The 9796-nt window shown below is 41.0% G+C and overlaps 1 long non-coding RNA gene across 1 annotated transcript; it reads left to right on the top strand.

Annotated features, from left to right (window-relative positions):
• Window positions 1-1184: 1184 nt before the first annotated feature.
• Window positions 1185-8044, top strand: LOC111263693 (uncharacterized). The gene is made up of 3 exons (XR_015312435.1): window positions 1185-1358; window positions 3114-3513; window positions 6727-8044. It is a non-coding gene; the product is annotated as an uncharacterized LOC111263693 (long non-coding RNA).
• The last annotated feature ends 1752 nt before the right edge of the window (window positions 8045-9796 follow it).

Below are 9796 nucleotides of genomic sequence, written 5' to 3' on the forward strand. Positions count from 1 at the left end.
ACTACTTCTTGGGGTCGCTGTTTTCAGGGGGTTGGTTCAATTATTTTCGTGGATACAGAAATGCTGCGGGTACTGCTTAGAGTCATAATACAAATGCTTGGCTGGGCTAGGGCTATCATTGATCAAACAGCCTCGACCAGTCGATGTCGGCTGTTGTGGAACGTTGTTCGATACGGAAAATTTGTTGGCAGAGTAATGATGAATTTGAACGGATAGTGCGAACGAACGAGAAGCCCGTCGTGTAGAACACGCGGATGCTATACAGTTCTGTGCAGTAATCGCGGCAAACCGTTGGTAAACACAGTGTAAGAGAAAGAGCGGACGCAACAAATGATTTCGAAGGTAGGTTCTCTGCATTGTGGGCACCGAGACAAATGGCTAATATAAACGTACACACACACACACATAAACAGCTATATGAAGTTCACCAAGTCGCATGATTCTTGGAACAGAGTGAATACCGTTGTTTGGCACCCTCGACTGAAGCCGCCTGAGCTTCGGAAAAACTAGGACAGCGGTACCCGGCAAAAGCTGAAGTTATACGTAAATCTAGGCTGTTTAATGAATAAGATAGTGATATGCTTCACTTCAATTATGCAGCAAAGAGTTTCGTATATGCAAATGTTTCCAGCAGAAAGAAGCGTTCAAAAATAATAGTGCCGGTTTTTCTGCAATGCAAAGTGGAAAGTCTATCGTCCCTTATAACGATACGAACGGCCCGGACGTTCGTCACCCGAATACATTCGGGAAATTCACTAAAGTTCTGTGAATGCGTTATGTTGCTTAACAGCTTTAATAATTACTGTAATAAAAATAACTGCTTCAATAATCCATAAGATGGACTTCGGCAGGGTATGGAAAGTTACTGGATGTAGAAGAAGGCACAGATCTTCCTGTGGTGGCTTATATAACGCAATGGTTTTGCGATTCCGGCTGGACAACAACGAAAATGCCCTATTTTGTGCCTTGGCGATAGATCTAGTTCAAATTAGCAAACAAAACATTGAATGCAGTTTACTGCTGACAAACCAACTTAAACATTTAGCTTCGGTAGGGTCTCAACGTTGTCAGAAACTTGTGCTCCTATGTAGACGGCTTCAGTTTTGCATATAATTGTCGGTGAGAATATCCGGTTTCGTGAATACAGATCTTTTCGACACAACTATTTCTATTCTGCGCAGATCTACCATCACTGCTCGAAACGGATTTTGACCCAGACGTTCATCTGCCCCAATGGAACCGCCTTTAACGAAAAGCAGAAGCTGTGTGAGAAGGCAGATAAGGTGGCTTGCGTGGCATCGGACAGCACGAGAATACGAGGAAGCTCGCCTGCTTTGCATCAGTCGCCATCTCAACAGGTGACCGAATCTCCTCTACAGGTTAGAAACTAACGATCCGTTTCAGAATATTAAGGTAGTGCTACATTTGAAGGGTTCTTGTTTAGAAGAGTGCACCACTAAACAGATGAAGTTTCAAGTATGTGGATCTTCGTTTCGTCGTAGATATTCAATTTCCGCCACTCTTGTCTGCTAAATAGTGTTTGTAGATTAAGACCTTGATTCTCTTGTACTTCTATCGCCTTCAACCTAAGATATATGTTGATATAAATTCTTTGTGGTTGCGTTTGTTTTGTGGCTTCATGAAAAATGTTTACCAATTACCAAATGGGCGGTTTGGATTTGTATGCGCCCCGAGGGTCACAAGCGGCGAAAAAAAAAAATTATGGGTCAAAAAGGTAACAACAAGATGTCTGGTCTTCGTCGATTAATGGACAACTCATGACCAGCATATGATTTCACGCTTCGCTGACTATCTGCTATTTACAGCGAGATGTCACAGCATTAGAATGTGCGATTTGTATTTTTCAAGCGCTTTCAAATGAGCGATTTTTGGGCATGCTTTATTTTTTTCCAAAAACGGAATACAAAAAGCCAAAAATGATTTTGTCTATTGTGGAAAAAAAACCAAGTCTTCACAAGTGCTGCAAAAGACTTTTCAGGCCCAGGCTATGAGTCAGTACCAAGCATGCAAGTGGTGCCTATGTGGCTAGTTGACGAGGTGGTCTTAAAAGACCATCCTCGTTCCGGGGATCTATCATAACGAGTAAGGGCTAGAACGTGGAAAAACGAAATAGTTCGCGCTGTTATCGAATTACCATTAGAGAGTCTGTGGAAGGATTACATACAGGTTAACTAATTGGGAAAAGTTACTTAACCTCAAGAAGGTCCAGAGCAATTACTCGGCTAAAGGACTCGAATACAGACTTGTCAGCAATTGTTTCGGGCAAACCTGAATGCAATCAGAGAAAATTCCGATTCATTCCAATGCACCGTTACAGGTGCAAAGACATGGGCATACGCCTATCAAACGAGAACAAAACCACAATCGTTTGAGTATGATTTTAAAGGAGAGTCTAAGCTGCACTATCCAAGTCAAAAGCCGAGCTTCTTTCAAAACTCTAGATGTCTTCGAAGAATGATTTTGTAGTATCGGAAAGTTGTTTACTGTACATTCATTCTAACTAGTTTAACTGCTACTAATCAATAGTTTGAGAAAATGTTAAGAAGATTGCACAATACATTGACGGACGGCACTGTCCAATCTCCTTTCTCTTTGAATTCGCGAAGAGTAAATTATCGGTTCGTTACCCAAATTGATCATGTCGCCGCTTTATCGTGCTTTTCTTGCACGAAAATGCGCTTCCTACACAAGCCCAACACCTGAATTTGGCAGATTTATCCATTTATGGCTGTTCCCATTCTTAGAACTCAAGAAATATCTAAAAGAAAAATTAGAGGAAATGTAAAGAAACTCGTTAACAGATCTAAATCGATTGAAAAGGAAGACAATTTTCACGACTGGGGAAAACGGTGGTGTATGTGCAGATTATTTGGTAGGTAACGATTAGAATTTAGCTTATTGAGGCCCGTACAGCTGGTAAGGAGAGTTACACTTCTTTAACCCAATAATCGGTACGATTAACATACAATTAACTTGTTTTGACCCAGCGGTAGTTCCGGTTGACATAAAAAATATAACTCGAGAGGGTCGAATTCCTGTTACTTTTTTTGGTTAGCATAATAGCAATCCAACTAATGAACCGACCATTGCAGATCTCTTCACGATCGGACCTCACTGATTTAGAGACGGAGACGCCCGACAGTACAACACTTTCTAGCGTGTCAACCACTGCAGATCTGCCCGTCTCCACGCAGACGTCAGTAGTTCTACAGCCGAAGTTCAGTACTTCAGTGTCTTATCAGGTTTCGTCCTCTACGTCGTCGGCGTCATAACAATCTTCTAATCAACGTATAGCCAGCAGCATCTCCATATAATTAATCATAGTCGTTAAAACAGGCCGAGCCATCTTCTTCCATTTCTGTTTAGCATGCCGATTTGTCGTCAGCGTGCTGATGATCCAAAGCTTGACCCTGCGATCAGAGACAAAGGACCTGTGCAGAGTGTTACTATCGATCACGATAATATTACGAAGAAGGAATAGAAACAAAATAGGTATTGTTCAGCCACAATTCTGCGACTACTTGTCCCTGCTTTAACCAGTGTTGCTTGTGAGACTACGCGAATGCGGATAGTTTTTTCTTTTTTTTTTTTTTTTTATCGTACATTTATAACAGAGCATTGACCGCAGGATTTAGGCATGATGTTTACCGAAAAAGAATTTAGCAGGTTCGTGCTGTTTGCGTCTGTGTCGGCTTGGCAAAGCTTATGAAAGCCTTAATTCTTTTCATCGACAATATTTGATTATATCCGTATTTACATACAACTAAAACGAATCATGGTGGTTTCCTGAACAGTAAATGACCGCAATTATGATCATAAGCGATTGACGTGCTATCAATACCTCCGAAGGCGGACCAGACCTCGCTACGTTAAAAGCTGCTACGAAAGCTAGGCTTTCGTTACCTCTTTGCATTTACTAATTGAGGTATTGGCTACCGAGTTTATAGCTACTGACTCTGACAATTCCCTTTAATTTTCCCTGGCCAGTCTTTCAACAGCATCTAAACATGGCGAAACCTGCCAAAATTTGGTTCCACACTGGTCACAAACACCGGGGCCATCGACGGCGATCAGCGTAAACTAAACCTCTGCCAGCTCTCGAGCATTTTCTCATAAGCGTCAAGAAGAGTTAGCGGTTATAACTGCAGTACGAATAGGGCCGAAGAAGTTGGCATTCGTCAAAAACTGAAAGGCGTATCCTAAACCATTTTTATCCATCCATATCCGCTGCATCAGGCCAAAGCAAGCCCTATAGCAATTACGCTAACGAGCCGCTACGACGGACGGGTTGATCATGCTCATGTTGAGTTGCACTGTAGTCATGTAACTGATGTCAATGTAGATGTAGTCTGCTTAGTTTGTTACTGCTGCTGGTACTTCTGCTGTTGTTATCGGTGATGTTGCTTTTTACCACATGCCGTCGCTTGGCTTTGCTCCTGTCAATCCTCGCGCTCCCTATTTAGTTACGTTTGTTGACAGCGGCTTACTGATGCTCCTTTTGGCTCGGGCGGGCTGTTTATTGCAGAACGAACCAGTCAGCAACACTTGCTCTTGCCATGCTTAGCGACATGTTACTGTAAACATTGTTGAGGCTATTACTAGGACAACAGTTGCTGCTGTTGCCGAGTGTCATCCGTAAGAAGCAATCCCCGAGACGAGTGCGTCGGTTCGCCTATCTATACTAAGCAAACGCACATCCGTTTGTTTGTCTGCCTTAACGGCAGCGGCAATCATGACCAACCTGTCTCTAGCCACCCGTGGGAGGCTGTGTAGATAAAACAAGGCCTACTACCAACTACTGAAAAGCTCTCTGTCGCTCGCTTCTTCGGTAGCTGAGCTTTAGTCAATGACTGCCTGCGAAATGCCACAGAAACATATGCTGCTGCTGATCATTCAGTTATTCAAACACCGAACCAACGACGCGAGCCGTTACTACCGCTACCATCGCAGCGCTTCATGGGGGGTTCGTATATCGTTGTCGGACCCCACTCCAGTGATTGCTACTACCGCTAATGTTGCTGCTGTTGTTAGCGGTGCGAATAACAACGAGAGGAAGGGGGAAGTGAATAAAGCTTAGATGCCCGATGCCGAAGACGTTCCAGCACCTTATCCAGTCACCCATCCGGACGCTCACTGAGCCCGTGGTGCTCATCATAGTGGCCACTTCCTGCTGATCTAATACTTACGCGAAGAAGATATTGCTTCGTGTTGTCACTATTACGGTCCTATTGGCGCCGTTCCTGGTCGACATCAGACGGCGAATTTGCGGATGGTTTGTCGGACGCGGCCAGCAGGCCGGGGGCTCAGAACAGGAGGGTGCGCTGATGCTACCAGCAGCAGCTCCAGTAACGACAAGGAGCGGAGAAAGATTGATGGCGGTGGCGGCGGAGGAGGCGACAGTAGGAGAGTGAGAAGACGCGTCGCTCAGGGGGGTCGTTATTGATGGCGGCGTCAAGCTCAGCCTAAGAAGAGACCAGAGAAACGGACGAAGGAAATCACTTACGGTAGCGTGAACACCACTGTGCTAGGCCGAAAGTACGGTAGCGGTCTTATACGTAACAACATCGATGACGTTACTAATAGTCGCGGCACATAGAACCTTACGTTGGGGTAGCAGTAGAGAATTATTACCAGCAACGAGACCCTCACCGCCGTTGCTCATTCTCTTACGATGATACATAATTTATATGAGATTTATTGGCCCGGTCGTTGGTAAAGCGGTGAAAAGTGAAGACTGAGCGGGAGATTAAGCTATTTAACGTAAGGTCTCTGCGCGAACCGTTAACGCGGTGAGACGAATTGGCACGAAGCACTATGGTACCACATAGCAGAGCTCTACGAATAATTAGTGATGTGCGTCCGGCGGGTGGATAATCAATTATTTTTCTTACCTCGTGATGAAAACAACAGCGTGGCCAAAGGCAGTAGCAGCGAAGGTGGTCAGTTTAACTTTTGTGAGTGGCGCTTTATAGGAATTTATGTCATTAATGTTTCGATACAATGTCCTGGGGAGCTAAGCAGAGTTGAATCTCATTGGCTGAAGGTGTTTCTACTTAACTATGAACGGGCAGTTTTCATTCACTGTATTATCTACGTAGTAACAACCTAATAATCCTTAATCGGACATTATTATTATTAGGGTAGGGATAGGGTCGGATATCATTCACTGTATTATCTACGTAGTAACAACCTAATAATCCTTAATCGGACATTATTATTATTCGGGTAGGGATAGGGTCGGATATCATTCCGATTTAGACGACCGTTCCCCCGTGTCGGTGAGCTATATGTCCATATATTGCATAGCGAACACCTTTATAGCATGTTATCTAAGAGTCTCTTAGGCCTGCCACCGTCTTTGCCAAAATACACGATTTCTCGCACAAACGTTCACGACATACACGTGCTAGTTGATGACGATACAACAGACACAACCGGAAGCCTAACCCTGTTACACTTCGAACTACCGGTCGTCGACGAACCGTATGATTGCGTGTGTATTTTGTTGAAAAACGGTTCTCAGCCAACCATTTAGACCAAGCACTTTTGCGCATCATCGTAAACCTAGTGAACTTGAAAAGGAAGAAAATGAGCATTTGAGAGAATGTGCCAGTCTCGACTGAATGCGCTATATGCTACCTCAATGTATATCTATAATAGTATTTTTCTATATAAAGAGTTCATATTCGCATGTTTATGTTTCAGCGATCTCCCGAGAACTTTGTCGAAGTACCTTCATTTCATGGATTGTTGTTAGTTCGCTGCCGGCAAACTTTGAGAGTGGGCCGTGTCGTCAGTTAACTTTGGCCAGTAGCAATTTATAAATTGCTACTACACCGCTTAAGATAAGGTTATTGATTATTATTATGGTTATAAATGTTCTTGAAGAAGAACGCTATTTATTTACTGTTAGTGTGCGTCCTTACGGTCTATAATCTTCTCCAACCTTTAGGAGACTAATCAGCATGCTCGTTATCTATGTATCTGAACGTTCTTTTTCTAATCGTAATACCCAGCTCAAATGCCCCATGTACGGGAGCTCTCATTTCCGTTTAATCAATAGGCATATTATTGTTGCAAAATTAGTTAGTACACAAAACGTGGGTTCTGCCTTTTCCATCTTAAGCATCGAGTTGAATGTCTGCAGTTTCTTTGCCTGTCGCTTCTTTACATTATGTAATATGTTCCTGGCTCTATATTACCTTAGAGTTTTAATTGTCTCTCTGCATTTGCCGTAGCCGATTTGATTTTACAACTTTTCTCTTGTCGATCTTTTATATCGTTGTTCATTGTTAAATATCTTTTGAATTTAATTCTTCATCATTCAATCATTTTTATTCCGTTTTCGAGGAGACGTGCTATATAGAAAAAATGTATGCAGAAAATGTAACTTACCCCGGTAATGTTTGAACCAACTGTTTACCAGCTACAGGCTTGCATCCAGACTAATTGACATTCCTAACCCTATATCTTAGTAAGATATATTGATATGGCCAGAATAAAGGCCACCTAGTTCTAATCGAAGGTCTGTGCCTGCATTTGATTATTTCTAACGTACAAGTGTTGGCGTTAATTCTGGAAAAAAATAAACGTAAAGAGTGTACATGGCTGTACCGCTTTCCACATTTTAGTCCGGCTCTGAGAATTCCGCGTAGCAGCTGTACAAGAAGAAATAGCATACGGCAGGCTCACGGCAGACTCTGAAACATCATTTGTGTATGTACACCTGGTTATTAGTCAAGGCCATTGAGACCTGTCTTTTGATGAGTTCGTGCGTGCTCCCTATAAGGACATTCTAGTGATTAATATTATTAAACTACTGTTGCTATTCAAGTCAAAATTTCATACAAACAAAAGCCCAACCCAATACGAGCAAATACTTGACATATTCATGTATTAAATATATAGTATATTAAGATATAGTAATTATGATAACAAGTGAAAAGGAGTATTGTAATAAGGATGTCGTGATAATTATATAAATAATAATTAAATAAATTGATTTTGTAACTACAGTAATTAACGCGAAGTGTTCTTACTTTAGTACCACAAACATTTCTTGCTGGGGATAGGTCTAGCGATGCTAGGTATGTGTACATATATCTATATACAGATTCTACCGCATAGCTCGTGTAGTAGAATCTCTGATTTCTTGAAACCTCCGGGTAGTTTAATCTAGGAGTATTTGGAAATGATGATGAGGCTAAATAGTGATCTATCCTAGAGGAACGTTTTCTGGCGCTTTCATAAAATATATATATTTTTATTTAGTTTTTCTTTTCAATTTTTTATCATCAAACTATTTTTATCATAAATATAATAAAAAATAAATGAATATATATATATATAAAATTATTATTGCGAGTTTCGAACCAGCCAACCGTAAGTTGTCTATGGGCAGAACCTTTGCCGCCCTATACATCGGTAGCCGTTACAACATCCCGGATAAGTCTTCTGCCTGATGTAACGCTAAAGCTGTTGCGGATATCGAGCTTCAAGCATCTCCGTCCTCGAGAATATTTTTCCGCCGTGTGATTTCTTTTTTACAACGTATCCTTTTCAAGATCCGAACACGTTTCCGTTCACCTTTACGGTACACAAACGATAATATTTATTACGTTAACGTAACTTCTTAAAACAGAACAGGCAGTGTAATGCATACGTGATGCGACGACATTAACAGTTCTTCATATTAATTATCTAGGTAAACTTTGAAACAGGTTCCAGCTTCGTTCTGTATTTGCTTGATTTCATAGATGTAGATTGTATTTTTTATTCTCATGTAAGCTACGAAGCTCTAAGAATATTTTCACTCTAACTGATGCTTTAAAATCTTCTCTTCGAAAGAGATATTGAGGGCATCATAGATAGAAGCTACGTTAAGTTAAACCACATATTATTACTGTAATTAAACCGAAGAAAGGTACGGATATGTACGAGCAATAAATAATAACATTGATACTTCTGCGTTTCTGTTTTTTTTTTTTTTTTTTTTTATTATACTAAAACGGGTGAAGCCACAGATTATCAGAGTTCTTTCAATGAGTAGCTACACTCCGACGCTCCATATTAGGTTTTACTAAAAGTTTATTCCTATATACTAAAGTTAATAATGTAGAACAACAGCTACATAACGCAGACACAACAGAAGCACTTGAAATTTATAGGATAATCACTCGAAGCAGTCGATCATCATATTGATGTTCTCATCCCAATCTCAATGAGATTAAAGATATAGAAAACTATAAATTTGACGGACTAGATTGTTTAGCATTCATTTTTTCATAGTTTATGTGTTTCAATGTTTCAAGAATAAGAGCATTTTTTGTAGCCTACATAAACACATTAGTAAGCGTTGAGTATATAGATATCGACTCAAGGCAGATCTTAAGCGCCATAATTAGTATTCATTCAAGAGCACACTTCAGCAGCATGTCTAGAACTGAACGTTCTGAATTTTTTGTACAAACAACTCTACAATATTGTTTTCCTTAGTCTCGCTATATAGTCGAACGGGTTGATTTCCATGCATCGGTGCGACAATCAGCTATTTTCTACACTCGTAAACTATTCTCGTACTGTCCAATTGTTTCTCAAGTGTTTCGTTATTTATCTAAATACATTTTTATCCGCATTGATATTCTTAGTAATACGAACTATTATGAATTAATTAATGATCGTCTTGGAATTATATTTTTCTTAGACATGCTGTACATTTTAGATGTATGTTATCGTAACCTGGGTCGATCCCTAACCCCACTACTGTCTCTCTGCC

Source organism: Varroa jacobsoni, unplaced genomic scaffold (genome assembly GCF_002532875.2).
Source record: "Varroa jacobsoni isolate VJ856 unplaced genomic scaffold, vjacob_1.0 scaffold_82, whole genome shotgun sequence".
Classification (NCBI taxonomy): Eukaryota; Metazoa; Arthropoda; class Arachnida; order Mesostigmata; family Varroidae; genus Varroa; species Varroa jacobsoni.